This window comes from Mercurialis annua, linkage group LG3 (genome assembly GCF_937616625.2).
Source record: "Mercurialis annua linkage group LG3, ddMerAnnu1.2, whole genome shotgun sequence".
NCBI lineage: Eukaryota > Viridiplantae > Streptophyta > Magnoliopsida > Malpighiales > Euphorbiaceae > Mercurialis > Mercurialis annua.
In genome coordinates this window covers 45082258-45101124 of record NC_065572.1, presented here as the reverse complement: position 1 = coordinate 45101124, position 18867 = coordinate 45082258, and positions in this window count along the sequence as shown.

Genomic DNA, 18867 nt, shown 5'->3' with positions numbered 1-18867 from the left:
AGACTTAAGACGCGACATACTAATCTATTGTCATTTTTCACGTACACTCTGCCTAATATAACCTAACCATGCTTAAGTAATTCGAACGATGCATTAAATAGACTTGAGATGTGACATACTAATCAATTGTCATTTTGAACGCACACTTTGTGTAATATAACCTAACCATGCTTAGGTAATCAGAACGACGTGTTTGAGAGACTTGTGACGCGACATAAGCATGGTAATCGAAACGACGCGTTAAAGAGATTTGAGACGCGCAATATTAATCTAGCGTAACTTTTTACGCACGCATTGCGTAATATAACATAACAATGCTTAGGATATCGGAACGACGCGTTAGAGAGACTTGAGACGCGACATACTAATCTAGTGTCACTTTTCACGGACACTTTGCGTAATATAACCTAACCATGCTTAGGAAATCGGAATGACGCGTTAGAGAGATTTGAGATGCGACATACTAATCTAAAGTTACTTTTCACGCACACTTTGCGTAATATAACCTAACCATGCTTAGGTAATCGGAACGACGCGTTAAAGAGACTTGTGACTCGAGATAAGTGTAGTAATCGAAACGACGCGTTAAAGAGAATTGAGACGAAACAAACTAATCTAGCCTCACTTTTTACTCACACTTTGCGTAATATAACCTAACCATGCTTAGGTAATCGGAACGACGCATTAAAGAGACTTGAGAGTGGACATACTAATCTAGCGTCACTTTTCACGCACACTTCGCGTAATATAACCTAACCATACTTAGGTAATCGGAACGACGCGTTAAAAAGACTTGAGACGCGACATACTTTATTGCTCCTTTCCACGCAAACTTTGCGTACTATAACCTAACCATGCTTAGGTAATCGGAATGACGCGTTAGAGAGACTTGTGACGCGACATAAGCATGGTAATCGAAATGACGCGTTAAAGAGACTTGAGACGCGCAATATTAATCTAGCGTCACTTTTTACGCACGTGTTGCGTAATATAACATAACCATGCTTAGGAAATCGGAGCGACGTGTTAGAGAGACTTGAGACGCGACATACTAATCTAGTGTCACTTTTCATGCACACTTTACGTATTATAACCTAACCATGCTTAGGAAATTGGAACGACGCGTTAGAGAGAATTGAGACGCGACATACTAATCTAACCTCACTTTTCACGCACACTTTGCGTAATATAACCTAACCATGCATAGTTAATCAGAACGACGCGTCAAAGAGACTTGTGACGCGAGATAAGTATGGTGATCGAAACGACGTACATACTAATCAATTGATCCTTTTTACGCACACTTTGCGTACTATAGCCTAACCATAATTAAGTAATCGGAACGACGCGTTAAAGAGCCTTGACACGCGACATACTAATCTATCGTCACTTTTCACGCAAACTTTGCGCATTATAACCTAACCATGCTTAGGTAATCGGAACGACACATTAAAGAGCCTTGAGACGCGACATGCTAATCTAGCGTCACTTTTCACGCACACTGCGTAATATAACCTAACCATTCTTAGGTAATAGGAATGACGCGTTAAATAGACTTTAGACGCGACATACTAATCTAATGTCACTTTTCACGCACGCTTTGCATAATATACCCTAACCATGCTTAGATAATTGGAACAACGCGATAAAGAGAATTGAGATGCGACATACTAATCTAGCGTCACTTTTCATGCACAATTTGCGTAATATAGCCTAAGGTAATCGGAACAACGCGTTAGATAGACTTAAGACGCGACATACTAATCTATTGTCATTTTTCACGTACACTCTGCCTAATATAACCTAACCATGCTTAAGTAATTCGAACGATGCATTAAATAGACTTGAGATGTGACATACTAATCAATTGTCATTTTGAACGCACACTTTGTGTAATATAACCTAACCATGCTTAGGTAATCAGAACGACGTGTTTGAGAGACTTGTGACGCGACATAAGCATGGTAATCGAAACGACGCGTTAAAGAGATTTGAGACGCGCAATATTAATCTAGCGTAACTTTTTACGCACGCATTGCGTAATATAACATAACAATGCTTAGGATATCGGAACGACGCGTTAGAGAGACTTGAGACGCGACATACTAATCTAGTGTCACTTTTCACGGACACTTTGCGTAATATAACCTAACCATGCTTAGGAAATCGGAATGACGCGTTAGAGAGATTTGAGATGCGACATACTAATCTAAAGTTACTTTTCACGCACACTTTGCGTAATATAACCTAACCATGCTTAGGTAATCGGAACGACGCGTTAAAGAGACTTGTGACTCGAGATAAGTGTAGTAATCGAAACGACGCGTTAAAGAGAATTGAGACGAAACAAACTAATCTAGCCTCACTTTTTACTCACACTTTGCGTAATATAACCTAACCATGCTTAGGTAATCGGAACGACGCATTAAAGAGACTTGAGAGTGGACATACTAATCTAGCGTCACTTTTCACGCACACTTCGCGTAATATAACCTAACCATACTTAGGTAATCGGAACGACGCGTTAAAAAGACTTGAGACGCGACATACTTTATTGCTCCTTTCCACGCAAACTTTGCGTACTATAACCTAACCATGCTTAGGTAATCGGAATGACGCGTTAGAGAGACTTGTGACGCGACATAAGCATGGTAATCGAAATGACGCGTTAAAGAGACTTGAGACGCGCAATATTAATCTAGCGTCACTTTTTACGCACGTGTTGCGTAATATAACCTAACCATGCTTAGGAAATCGGAGCGACGTGTTAGAGAGACTTGAGACGCGACATACTAATCTAGTGTCACTTTTCATGCACACTTTACGTATTATAACCTAACCATGCTTAGGAAATTGGAACGACGCGTTAGAGAGAATTGAGACGCGACATACTAATCTAACCTCACTTTTCACGCACACTTTGCGTAATATAACCTAACCATGCATAGTTAATCAGAACGACGCGTTAAAGAGACTTGTGACGCGAGATAAGTATGGTGATCGAAACGACGTACATACTAATCAATTGATCCTTTTTACGCACACTTTGCGTACTATAGCCTAACCATAATTAAGTAATCGGAACGACGCGTTAAAGAGCCTTGACACGCGACATACTAATCTATCGTCACTTTTCACGCAAACTTTGCGCATTATAACCTAACCATGCTTAGGTAATCGGAACGACACATTAAAGAGCCTTGAGACGCGACATGCTAATCTAGCGTCACTTTTCACGCACACTGCGTAATATAACCTAACCATTCTTAGGTAATAGGAATGACGCGTTAAATAGACTTTAGACGCGACATACTAATCTAATGTCACTTTTCACGCACGCTTTGCATAATATACCCTAACCATGCTTAGATAATTGGAACAACGCGATAAAGAGAATTGAGATGCGACATACTAATCTAGCGTCACTTTTCATGCACAATTTGCGTAATATAGCCTAAGGTAATCGGAACAACGCGTTAGATAGACTTAAGACGCGACATACTAATCTATTGTCATTTTTCACGTACACTCTGCCTAATATAACCTAACCATGCTTAAGTAATTCGAACGATGCATTAAATAGACTTGAGATGTGACATACTAATCAATTGTCATTTTGAACGCACACTTTGTGTAATATAACCTAACCATGCTTAGGTAATCAGAACGACGTGTTTGAGAGACTTGTGACGCGACATAAGCATGGTAATCGAAACGACGCGTTAAAGAGATTTGAGACGCGCAATATTAATCTAGCGTAACTTTTTACGCACGCATTGCGTAATATAACATAACAATGCTTAGGATATCAGAACGACGCGTTAGAGAGACTTGAGACGCGACATACTAATCTAGTGTCACTTTTCACGGACACTTTGCGTAATATAACCTAACCATGCTTAGGAAATCGGAATGACGCGTTAGAGAGATTTGAGATGCGACATACTAATCTAAAGTTACTTTTCACGCACACTTTGCGTAATATAACCTAACCATGCTTAGGTAATCGGAACGACGCGTTAAAGAGACTTGTGACTCGAGATAAGTGTAGTAATCGAAACGACGCGTTAAAGAGAATTGAGACGAAACAAACTAATCTAGCCTCACTTTTTACTCACACTTTGCGTAATATAACCTAACCATGCTTAGGTAATCGGAACGACGCATTAAAGAGACTTGAGAGTGGACATACTAATCTAGCGTCACTTTTCACGCACACTTCGCGTAATATAACCTAACCATACTTAGGTAATCGGAACGACGCGTTAAAAAGACTTGAGACGCGACATACTTTATTGCTCCTTTCCACGCAAACTTTGCGTACTATAACCTAACCATGCTTAGGTAATCGGAATGACGCGTTAGAGAGACTTGTGACGCGACATAAGCATGGTAATCGAAATGACGCGTTAAAGAGACTTGAGACGCGCAATATTAATCTAGCGTCACTTTTTACGCACGTGTTGCGTAATATAACATAACCATGCTTAGGAAATCGGAGCGACGTGTTAGAGAGACTTGAGACGCGACATACTAATCTAGTGTCACTTTTCATGCACACTTTACGTATTATAACCTAACCATGCTTAGGAAATTGGAACGACGCGTTAGAGAGAATTGAGACGCGACATACTAATCTAACCTCACTTTTCACGCACACTTTGCGTAATATAACCTAACCATGCATAGTTAATCAGAACGACGCGTTAAAGAGACTTGTGACGCGAGATAAGTATGGTGATCGAAACGACGTACATACTAATCAATTGATCCTTTTTACGCACACTTTGCGTACTATAGCCTAACCATAATTAAGTAATCGGAACGACGCGTTAAAGAGCCTTGACACGCGACATACTAATCTATCGTCACTTTTCACGCAAACTTTGCGCATTATAACCTAACCATGCTTAGGTAATCGGAACGACACATTAAAGAGCCTTGAGACGCGACATGCTAATCTAGCGTCACTTTTCACGCACACTGCGTAATATAACCTAACCATTCTTAGGTAATAGGAATGACGCGTTAAATAGACTTTAGACGCGACATACTAATCTAATGTCACTTTTCACGCACGCTTTGCATAATATACCCTAACCATGCTTAGATAATTGGAACAACGCGATAAAGAGAATTGAGATGCGACATACTAATCTAGCGTCACTTTTCATGCACAATTTGCGTAATATAGCCTAAGGTAATCGGAACAACGCGTTAGATAGACTTAAGACGCGACATACTAATCAATTGTCATTTTTCACGTACACTCTGCCTAATATAACCTAACCATGCTTAAGTAATTCGAACGATGCATTAAATAGACTTGAGATGTGACATACTAATCAATTGTCATTTTGAACGCACACTTTGTGTAATATAACCTAACCATGCTTAGGTAATCAGAACGACGTGTTTGAGAGACTTGTGACGCGACATAAGCATGGTAATCGAAACGACGCGTTAAAGAGATTTGAGACGCGCAATATTAATCTAGCGTAACTTTTTACGCACGCATTGCGTAATATAACATAACAATGCTTAGGATATCGGAACGACGCGTTAGAGAGACTTGAGACGCGACATACTAATCTAGTGTCACTTTTCACGGACACTTTGCGTAATATAACCTAACCATGCTTAGGAAATCGGAATGACGCGTTAGAGAGATTTGAGATGCGACATACTAATCTAAAGTTACTTTTCACGCACACTTTGCGTAATATAACCTAACCATGCTTAGGTAATCGGAACGACGCGTTAAAGAGACTTGTGACTCGAGATAAGTGTAGTAATCGAAACGACGCGTTAAAGAGAATTGAGACGAAACAAACTAATCTAGCCTCACTTTTTACTCACACTTTGCGTAATATAACCTAACCATGCTTAGGTAATCGGAACGACGCATTAAAGAGACTTGAGAGTGGACATACTAATCTAGCGTCACTTTTCACGCACACTTCGCGTAATATAACCTAACCATACTTAGGTAATCGGAACGACGCGTTAAAAAGACTTGAGACGCGACATACTTTATTGCTCCTTTCCACGCAAACTTTGCGTACTATAACCTAACCATGCTTAGGTAATCGGAATGACGCGTTAGAGAGACTTGTGACGCGACATAAGCATGGTAATCGAAATGACGCGTTAAAGAGACTTGAGACGCGCAATATTAATCTAGCGTCACTTTTTACGCACGTGTTGCGTAATATAACATAACCATGCTTAGGAAATCGGAGCGACGTGTTAGAGAGACTTGAGACGCGACATACTAATCTAGTGTCACTTTTCATGCACACTTTACGTATTATAACCTAACCATGCTTAGGAAATTGGAACGACGCGTTAGAGAGAATTGAGACGCGACATTCTAATCTAACCTCACTTTTCACGCACACTTTGCGTAATATAACCTAACCATGCATAGTTAATCAGAACGACGCGTTAAAGAGACTTGTGACGCGAGATAAGTATGGTAATCCGAACGACGCATTAAAGAGACTTGTGACGCGAGATAAGTATGGTAATCCGAACGACGCATTAAAGAGACTTGTGACGCGAGATAAGTATGGTAATCTGAACAACGCGTTAAAGAGTCTTGTGACGCGAGATAAGTATGGTAATCGGAACGACGCGTTAAAGAGACTTGTGACGCGAGATAAGAATGGTAATCGCAACGACTTGTAAAAGAGACTTGGGACGAAACAAACTTATCTAACGTCACTTTTTAAGCACACTTTGCGTAATATAACCTAACCATGCCTAGGTAATCGGAACGACGCGTTAAAGAGACTTGAGACTGGACATACTAATCTAGCGTCGCTTTTCACGCAAGCTTTGCGTAATATAACCTAACCATGCCTAGGTAATCGGAAAGACGCGATAAAGAGACTTGAGACGCGACATACTAATCTAGCGTAACTTTTCACGCACACTTTGCATAATATAACCTAACCATGCTTAGGTAATCGGAACAACGCGTTAAAGAGAATTGAGACGCGACATACTAATCTAGCGTAACTTTTCACACACACTTCGCGTAATATACCTAACCATGCTTTGATAATCAGAACGACGCGTTAAATAGACTTAAGACGCGACATACTAATCTAGCGTCACTTTTCACTTACACTTTCTGTAAAGTAACCTAACCATCCTTTGGTAATCAGTACAACGCGTTAAAGAGAATTGAGATGCGACATACTAATCTAGCGTCACTTTCCATGCACACTTTGCGTAATATAACCATGACGCGTTAAATAGACGAGAGACGCGACATACTAATGTTTGTTACTTTTCATGCACACTTTTCGTGAAGTAACCTAACCATCCTTAGGTAATCGGTACAATGCGTTAAAGAGACTTGAGACGCGACATACTAATGTATCTTCATTTTTCACGCACACTTTTCGTAAAATAACCTACCCATGCTTAGATAATCGGAACGACGCGTTAAAGAGACTTCAGAGGCGACATACTAATATGGCATCACTTTTCACGCAAACTTTGCGTACTATAACCTAACCATGCTTAGGAAATCGGAACGACACATTAAAGAGACTTGAGTAGCGACACATTAATCTAGCATCAATTTTCACGCACACTTTACGTAATATAACCTAACCATGCTTACATAATCGGAAAGACGCGTTAAAGGACTTGAGATGCGACATACTAATTTGGCGTCCCTTTTCACGCACACTTCACGTAATATAACCTAACCATGCTTAGGTAATCGGAATACACATTAAAGAGACTTGAGACGCGTCATAATCTAGCGTCACTTTTCACGCACACTTTACGTAAAATAACCTAACCATGCCTAGGTAATCGGAACGACGCGTTAAAAAGACTTGAGATGCTACATACTAATACATTGTCACTTTTCATGCACACTTTGCGTAATATATAATCTAACCATGCTTAGGTAATCAGAACAACGCGTTAGAGACACTTGTGACGCGACATAAGCACAGTAATCGAAACGACGCGTTAAAGAGACTTGAAACGCGCCATACTAATCTAGCGTCACTTATTACGCATGCTTAGGTAATCAGAACGACGCATCATAGATACTTGAGTAGCGACATATTAATCTAGCGTAACGTTTCACGCACACTTTGCGTAATATAACCTAACTATGCTTAGGTAATAAGAACGACGCGTTAAAGAGACTTGAGACGCAAGATACTAATATAGCGTCACTTTTCACACAGACATTGCGTAATATAACCTAACCATGCTTAGGTAAACGGAACGACGCGTTAAAGAGCATTGAGATGCGACATACTAATCTAGCGTCACTTTTCACGCACACCTTGCGTAACATAACCAAACCATGGTTAGGTAATTAGAACGACATATTAAAGAGACTTGAGACGCGATATACTAATCTACCGTCACTTTTCAAATTACTTTGCGTAATATAAGCTTTCCATGCTTAGGTAATTGGAACGACGTGTTAAAGAGACTTGAGACGCGATATACTAATATACCGTTACTTTTTCACGCACACTTTGCGTAATATAACCTAACCATGCTTAGGAAATCGGAACGACGTGTTAAAGAGACTTGACACGAGTCATATAATCTAGCGTCACTTTTCACGCACACTTTGCGTAATATAACCTAACCATGCTTAGGAAATCGGAACGACGCGTTAGTGAGACTTGAGGTAGGATATACTAATCTAGTGTCACTTTTCACGCACACTTTGCGTAATATAACCTAACCATGCTTAGGTAATCACAATGACGAGTTAAAGAGACTTGTGACGCGAGATAAGCATGGTAATCGAAACGACGCGTTAAAGAGACTTGAGACGCGACTTACTAATATAACGTCACTTTTCACGCACACGTTGCGTGATATAACCTAACCATGCTTAGATAATCGGAATGATGCGTTAGAGAGACTTATGACGGGATATATGCATGGTAATCGAAACAACGCGTTAAAGAGACTTGAGACGCGACATACTAATCTAGCGTCAGTTTTAACGCACTCTTTGTGTAATATAACCTAACCATGCTTAGGTAATCGGAACGACGCATTAAAGAGACTTGAGACTGGACATACTAATCTAGCGTCACTTTTCACGCACACTTTGCGTAATATAACCTAGCCTTGCTTCGGTAATCAGAATGACACGTTAAAGAGACTTGAGATGCGACGTACTAATCTAACGTAACTTTTAGCGCACACTTTGCGTAATATAACCTAACCATGCTTAGGTAATCGGAACGACGCGTTAGAGAGACTTGAGGTAGGATATACTGATCTAGCGTCACTTTTCATGCACACTTTGCGTAATATAACATAATCATCTTAGGAAATCAGAACGACGTGTTAGAGAGAATTGACACGTGACATACTAATTTAGCGTCGCTTTTCTAGCACAATAGTGAGTAATATAACCTAACCATGCTTGGGAAATCGGAACGACCGTTAGAGAGACTTAAGATACGATATACTAATCTAGCATCACTTTTGACGCACACTCTGCGTAATATAACCTAACCATGCTTAGGTAATCATAACGACGCGTTAAAGAGACTTGTGACGCAAGATAAGAATGGTAATCGAAACGACGCGTTAAAGAGACTTGAGACGCGACATACAAATCTAGCATCACTTTTCACGCACACTTTGTGTAAAATAACCTAACCATGCTTAAGTAATCGGAACGACGCGTTAAAGAGACTTGAGACGCGGCATACTAATATAGCGTCACTAATCACGCATACTTTGCGTAATAATAACATAACCATGCTTAGGTAATCGAAACGACGCGTTAACGCGACATAAGCATGGTAATTGGAACGATGCGTTAAAGTGACTTGAGACGCGACATACTAATCTAGCGTCACTTTTCACGCACACTTTGCGTAATATAACCTAACCATGCTTAGTCGGAACAACGCGTTAAATAGAATTGAGACGCAATATACTAATCTAGCGTCACTTTTCAAGCAAACTTTGCGTACTATAACCTAACCATGGTTAGGTAATCGCAACACCGCTTTAAATCGACTTGACACGCGACATACTAAATAATTGTAACTTTTCACGCACACTTTGCGTAATATAACCTAACCATGCTTAGGAAATCGGAACGACGCGTTAGAGAGACTTGAGATAGGAAATACTAATCTAGCGTCACTTTTCACGCACACTTTGCGTAATATAACATAACCAGTATATCGGTACGACGCGTTAGAGAGACTTGAGACGCGACATACTAATCTAGTGTCACTTTTCACGGAGACTTTGAGTAATATAACCTAACCATGCTTAGGAAATCGGAACGACGGGTTAGAGAGACTTGAGATGCGACATACTAATCTAAAGTCACTTTTCACGCACACTTTGCGTAATATAACCTAACCATGCTTAGGAAATCGGTACGACGCGTTAGAGAGACTCGTGACGCGATATAAGCATGATAATGGAAACGACGCGTTCAAGAGACTTGAGACGCGCAATATTAATCTAGCGTCATTTTTTACGCACACTTTGCGTAATATAACATAACCATGCATCGGAAATGGGAACGGCGCGTATGGAGACTTGAGAAGCGACATACTAATCTAGTGTCACTTTTCACGCACACTTTGCGTAATATAACCTAGGCATGCTTAGTAAATCGGTACGACGCGTTAGAGAGACTTAAGACGCGACGTACTAATCTAACGTCACTTTTCACGCACAGTTTGCGTAATATAACCTAACCATGCTAAGGTAATCGGAACAACGCGTTAGATAGACTTCAGACGCGACATACTAATCTATTGTTATTTTTCACGTACACTCTGCCTAATATAACCTAACCATGCTTAAGTAATTCGAACGATGCGTTAAATAGACTTGAGATGCGACATACTAATCTATTATCATTTTCAACGCACACTTTATGTAATACAAGCTAACCGTGCTTAGGTAATCGGAACGACGTGTTCGAGAGACTTGTGACGCGACATAAGCATGGTAATCGAAAAGACGCGTTAAAGAGATTTGAGACGCGCAATATTAATCTAGAGTCACTGTTTACGCACGCGTTGCGTAATATAACATAACCATGCTTAGGATATCGGAACGACGCGTTAGAGAGACTTCAGACGCAACATACTAATCTAGTGTCACTTTTCACGGACACTTTGCGTAATATAACCTAACCATGCTTAGGAAATCGGAATGACGCGTTAGAGAGACTTGAGATGCGACATACTAATCAAAAGTCACTTTTCACGCACACTTTGCGTAATATAACCTAACCATGCTTAGGTAATCGGAACGACGCGTAAAAGAGACTTGTGACTCGAGATAAGTATAGTAATCGAAACGACGCGTTAAAGAGAATTGAGACGAAACAAACTAATCTAGCCTCACTTTTTACGCACTCTTTGCGTAATAAAACCTAACCACGCTTAGGTAATCGGAACGACGCATTGAAGAGACTTGAGACTGGACATACTAATCTAGCGTCACTTTTCACGCACACTTTGCGTAATATAACCTAACCATACTTAGGTAATCGGAACGAGGCGTTAAAAAGACTTGAGACGCGACATACTAAACTATTGCTCCTTTCCACGCACACTTTGCGTACTATAACCTAACCATTCTTAGGTAATCGGAATGACGCGTTAGAGAGACTTGTGACGCGACATAAGCATGGTAATCGAAATGACGCGTTAAAAAGACTTGAGACACGCAATATTAATCTAGGGTCACTTTTTACGCATGCGTTGCGTAATCTAACATAACCATACTCAGTAAATTGGAACGACGCGTTAGACAGGCTTGAGACGCGACATACTAATGTAGTGTCACTTTTCACGCACACTTTACGTATTATAACCTAACCATGCTTAGGAAATTGGAACGACGCGTTAGAGAGAATTGAGACGCGACATACTAATCTAACCTCACTTTTCACGCACACTTTACGTAATATAACCTAACCATGCATAGGTAATCGGAACGACACATTAAAGAGACTTGTGACGCGAGATAAGTATGGTGATCGAAACGACGCGATAAAGAGACTTGATACGAAACATACTAATCTAGTGTCACTTTTTACGCACACTTTGCGTAATATAACCTAACCATGCTTAGGTATTCGGAACGACGCGTGAAAGAGATTGGAGACTTGACATACTAATCTAGCGTCACTTTTCAAGCACACTTTGCGTAATATAACCTAACTATTCTTAGGTAATAGGAACGACGCGTTAAAGAGACTTGAGACGCGATATACTTATCTATTGATCCTTTTTACGCACAATTTGCGTACTATAACCAAACCATGCTTAGGTAATCGGAACAACGCGTTGGAGAGACTGGTGACGCGACATAAGCATGGTAATCGAAACGACGCGTTAAAGAGACTTGAGAAGCGACATACTAATCTAGCGTCACTATTCACGCAAACTTTGCGTAGTATAACCTAATCATGCTTAGGTAATCGGAACGACACATTAAAGAGCCTTGAGACGCGACATGCTAATCTAGCGTCACTTTTCACGCTCACCTTTCGTAATATAACCTAACCATGCTTAGGTAATAAGAATGACACGTTCAAGAGACTTGAGACACGATATACTAATCAATTGATCCTTTTTACGCACACTCTGCGTACTATATCCTAACCATGCTTAGGTAATCAGAACGACGCATTAAAGAGCCTTGACACGCGACATACTAATCTACCGTCACTTTCCACGCAAACTTTGCGTATTACGCATAAATGAGCCTTGAGACGCGACATACTAATCTAGCGTCACTTTTCACGCACACCTTGCGTAATATAACCTAACCATGCTTAGGTATTAGGAACGACGCGTTAAATAGACTTTATACGCGACATACTAATCTAGTGTCACTTTTTACGCACGCTTTGCATAATATAACCTCTAACCATGCTTAGATAATACCAATGAGCTATAGCTCAAATGGTATAAGCGCTAGGCAGCAAACTGCTAGGTCGTGAGTTCAATTCCTCCCACAAGCGCTCTCCCTCCCCAATTATCAAAAAAAAAACCATGCTTAGATAATAAGAATAATGCGATAAAGACAATTGAGACGCGACATACTAATCTAGCGTCACTTTCCACGCACACTATGCGTAATATAACCTAACCATGCTAAGATAATTGGAACAACGCGTTAGATAGACTTAAGACGCGACATACTAATCTATTGTCATTTTTCACGTACACTCTGCGTAATATAACCTAACCATGCTTATTTAATTGGAACGACGCGTTAAATAGACTTGAGACGCTACATACTAATCTATTGTCATTTTCACTTCGCGTAATATAACCTAACCATGCATAGGTAATCAGAACGACACGTTCGAGAGACTTGTGACGCGACATAAGCATGGTAATCGAAACGACGCGTTAAAGAGACTTGAGACGTGCAATATTAATCTAGTGTCACTTTTTACGCACGCATTGCGTAATATAACATAACCATGCTTAGGAAATTGGAACAACGCGTTAGAGAGACTTGAGACGCGACATACTAATATAGCGTCACTATTCACGCACTCTTTGCGTAACATAACCTAACCATGCTTAGGTAATCGGAACGACGCGTTAAAGAGACTTGTGACGCGAGATAAATATAGTAATCAAAATTAAGCGTTAAAAAGACTTGAGACGAAACAAACTAATCTAGCGTCACTTTTTACGCACACTTTGCGTAATATAACTTAACCATGCTTAGGTAATCGGAACGACGCGTTAAAGAGACTTGAGACTGGACATACTAATCAAGCGTCACTTTTCACGCACACTTTGCGTAAAATAACTTAACCATGCTTCGGAAATTGGACGACGCGTTAGAGAGACTTGAGACGATACATACTAATTTAACGTCAGTTTTCACGCACTGTTTGCGTAATATAACCTAGCCATGCTTAGGTAATCGGAACGACGCGTTAAAGAGACTTGTGACGCGAGATAAGTATGGTAATCGGAACGACGCGTTAAAGAGACTTGTGACGCGAGATAAGTATGGTAATCGGAACGACGCTTTAAAGAGACTTGTGACGCGAGATAAGTATGGTAATCGAAATGACTTGTAAAAGAGACTTGAGACAAAACAAACTAATCTAGCATCACTTTTTAAGCACACATTGCGTAATATAACCTAACCGTGCTTAGGTAATCGGAACGACGCGTTAAAGAGACTTGAGACTGGACATACTAATCTAGCGTCGCTTTTCACGCAAACTTTGCGTAATATAACCTAACCATGCCTAGGTAACCGGAAAGATGCGATAAAGAGACTTGAGAAGCGACATACTAATCTAGCGTAACTTTTCACGCACACTTTGCATAATATAACCTAACCATGCTTAGGTAATCGGAACAACGCGTTAAAGAGAATTGAGACGCGACATACTAATCTAGCGTAACTTTTCACACACACTTCGCGTAATATAACCTAACCATGCTTTGATAATCAGAACGACGCGTTAAATAGACTTAAGACACGACATACTAATCTAGCGTCACTTTTCACGTACACTTTCTGTAAACTAACCTAACCATCCTTAGGTAATTGGTACAACGCGTTAAAGAGAATTGATATGCGACATACTAATCTAGCGTCAGTTTCCATGCACACTTTGCGTAATATAACCTAACAATGCTTAGGTAATCGGAATGACACGTTAAATAGACTAGAGACGCGACAAACTAATGTTTGTTACTTTTCACGCACACTTTTCGTGAAGTAACAATCCTTAGGTAATCGGTACAATGCGTTAAAGAGACTTGAGACGCGACATACTAATGTAGCGTCATTTTTCACGCACACTTTTCGTAAAATAACCTACCCATGCTTACATAATCGGAAAGACGCGTTAAAGAGACTTCAGAGGCGACATACTAATATGGCGTCACTTTTCACGCACACTTCACGTAATATAACCTAGTCATGCTTAGGTAATCGGAATACGCATTAAAGAGACTTGAGACGCGTCATACTAATCTAGCGTCACTTTTCAAGCACACTTTGCGTAAAATAACCTAACCATGCCTAGGTAATAGGAACGACGCGTTAAAAAGACTTGAGATGCTACATACTAATACATTGCACTTTTCACGCACACTTTGCGTAATATATAATCTAACCATGCTTAGGTAATCAGAACGACGCGATAGAGACACTTGTGGCGCGACATAAGCACCGTAATCGAAACGACGCGTTAAAGAGACTTGAAACGCGCCATACTAATCTAGCGTCACTTATTACGCATGCATAGGTAATCAGAACGACGCATCATAGAGACTTGAGTAGCGACATATTAATCTAGCGTAACGTTTCACACACACTTTGCATAATATAACCTAACTATGCTTAGGTAATCGGAATGACGGGTTAATAAGCATGGTAATCAAAACGACGCGTTAAAGAGACTTGAGACGCAAGATACTAATATAGCGTCACTTTTCACACAGACATTGCGTAATATAACCTAACCATGCTTAGGTAAACGGAACGACGCGTTAAAGAGCATTGAGATGCGACATACTAATCTAGCGTCACTTTTCACGCACACCTTTCGTAACATAACCAAACCATGGTTAGGTAATTAGAACGATACATTAAAGAGACTTGAGACGCGATATACTAATCTACCGTCACTTTTCAAAACACTTTGCGTAATATAAGCATTCCATGCTTAGGTAATTGGAAACACGTGTTAAAGAGACTTGAGACGCGATATACTAATCTACCGTCACTTTTTTACGCACACTTTGCCTAATATAACCTAACCATGCTTAGGAAATCGGAACGACGTGTTAAAGAGACTTGACACGAGTCATATAATCTAGCGTCACTTTTCACGCATACTTTGCCTAATATAACCTAACCATGCTTAGGAAATCGGAACGACGCGTTAGTGAGACTTGAGGTAGGATATACTGATCTAGTGTCACTTTTCACGCACACTTTGCGTAATAAAACCTAACCATGCTTAGGTAATCACAATGTCGAGTTAAAGAGACTTGTGACGCGAGATAAGCATGGTAATCGAAACGACGCGTTAAAGAGACTTGAGACGCGACATACTAATCTATCGTCACTTTTCACGCAAACTTTGCGCATTATAACCTAACCATGCTTAGGTAATCGGAACGACACATTAAAGAGCCTTGAGACGCAACATGCTAATCTAGCGTCACTTTTCACGCACACTGCGTAATATAACCTAACCATTCTTAGGTAATAGGAATGACGCGTTAAATAGACTTTAGACGCGACATACTAATCTAATGTCACTTTTCACGCACGCTTTGCATAATATACCCTAACCATGCTTAGATAATTGGAACAACGCGATAAAGAGAATTGAGATGCGACATACTAATCTAGCGTCACTTTTCATGCACAAATTGCGTAATATAGCCTAAGGTAATCGGAACAACGCGTTAGATAGACTTAAGACGCGACATACTAATCTAATGTCATTTTTCGCGTACACTCTGCCTAATATAACCTAACCATGCTTAAGTAATTCGAACGATGCATTAAATAGACTTGAGATGTGACATACTAATCAATTGTCATTTTGAACGCACACTTTGTGTAATATAACCTAACCATGCTTAGGTAATCAGAACGACGTGTTTGAGAGACTTGTGACGCGACATAAGCATGGTAATCGAAACGACGCGTTAAAGAGATTTGAGACGCGCAATATTAATCTAGCGTAACTTTTTACGCACGCATTGCGTAATATAACATAACAATGCTTAGGATATCGGAACGACGCGTTAGAGAGACTTGAGACGCGACATACTAATCTAGTGTCACTTTTCACGGACACTTTGCGTAATATAACCTAACCATGCTTAGGAAATCGGAATGACGCGTTAGAGAGATTTGAGATGCGACATACTAATCTAAAGTTACTTTTCACGCACACTTTGTGTAATATAACCTAACCATGCTTAGGTAATCGGAACGACGCGTTAAAGAGACTTGTGACTCGAGATAAGTATAGTAATCGAAACGACGCGTTAAAGAGAATTGAGACGAAACAAACTAATCTAGCCTCACTTTTTACTCAAACTTTGCGTAATATAACCTAACCATGCTTAGGTAATCGGAACGACGCATTAAAGAGACTTGAGAGTGGACATACTAATCTAGCGTCACTTTTCACGCACACTTCGCGTAATATAACCTAACCATACTTAGGTAATCGGAACGACGCGTTAAAAAGACTTGAGACGCGACATACTTTATTGCTCCTTTCTACCCAAACTTTGCGTACTATAACCTAACCATGCTTAGGTAATCGGAATGTCGCGTTAGAGAGACTTGTGACGCGACATAAGCATGGTAATCGAAATGACGCGTTAAAGAGACTTGAGACGCGCAATATTAATCTAGCGTCACTTTTTACGCACGCGTTGCGTAATATAACATAACCATGCTTAGGAAATCGGAGCGACGTGTTAGAGAGACTTGAGACGCGACATACTAATCTAGTGTCACTTTTCATGCACACTTTACGTATTATAACCTAACCATGCTTAGGAAATTGGAACGACGCGTTAGAGAGAATTGAGACGCGACATACTAATCTAACCTCACTTTTCACGCACACTTTGCGTAATATAACCTAACCATGCATAGGTAATCAGAACGACGCGTTAAAGAGACTTGTGACGCGAGATAAGTATGGTGATCGAAACGACGCGATAAAGAGACTTGATACGAAACATACTAATCTAGTGTCACTTTTTACGCACACTTAGCGTAATATAACCTAACCATGCTTAGGTATTCGGAACGACGCGTGAAAGAGATTGGAGACTTGACATACTAATCTAGCGTCACTTTTCAAGCACACTTTGCGTCATATAACCTAACCATTCTTAGGTAATAGGAACGACGCGTTAAAGAGACTTGAGACGCAACATACTTATCAATTGATCCTTTTTACGCACACTTCGCGTACTATAAACTAACCATGCTTAGGTAATCGGAAGGACGCGTTAGAGAGACTTGTGACGCGACATAAGCATGGTAATCGAAACGACGCGTTAAAGAGACTTGAGAAGCGACATACTAATCTAGCGTCACTTTTCACGCAAACTTTGCGTAGTATAACCTAATCATGCTTAGGTAATCGGAACGACGCATTTAAGAGCCTTGAGACCCGACATGCTAATCTAGCGTTACTTTTCGCGCACACCTTGCGTAATATAACCTAACCATGCTTAGGTAATAAGAACGACGCGTTAAAGAGACTTGAGACACGATATACTAATCTATTGATCCTTTTTACGCACACTTTGCGTACTATATCCTAACCATGCTTAGGTAATCAGAACGACGCGTTAAAGAGCCTTGACACGCGACATACTAATCTACCGTCACTTTCCACGCAAACTTTGCGTATTACGCATTAAAGAGCCTTGAGACGCGACATACTAATCTAGCGTCACTTTTCAAGCACACCTGCGTAATATAACCTAACCATTCATAGGTATTAGGAACGACGTGTTAAATAGACTTTATACGCGACATACTAATCTAGTGTTACTTTTCACGCACGTTTTGCTTAATATAACCTCTAACCATGCTTAGATAATACCAATGAGCTATAGCTCAAATGGTATAAGCGCTAGGCAGCAAACTGCTAGGTCGTGCGTTCAATTCCTCCCACAAGCGCTCTCCCCTCCCCAATTATCAAAAAAAAAAACATGCTTAGATAATCATTATAATGCGATAAAGAGAATTGAGACGCGACATACTAATCTAGCGTCACTTTCCACGCACACTATGCGTAATATAACCTAACCATGCTAAGGTAATCGGAACAACGCG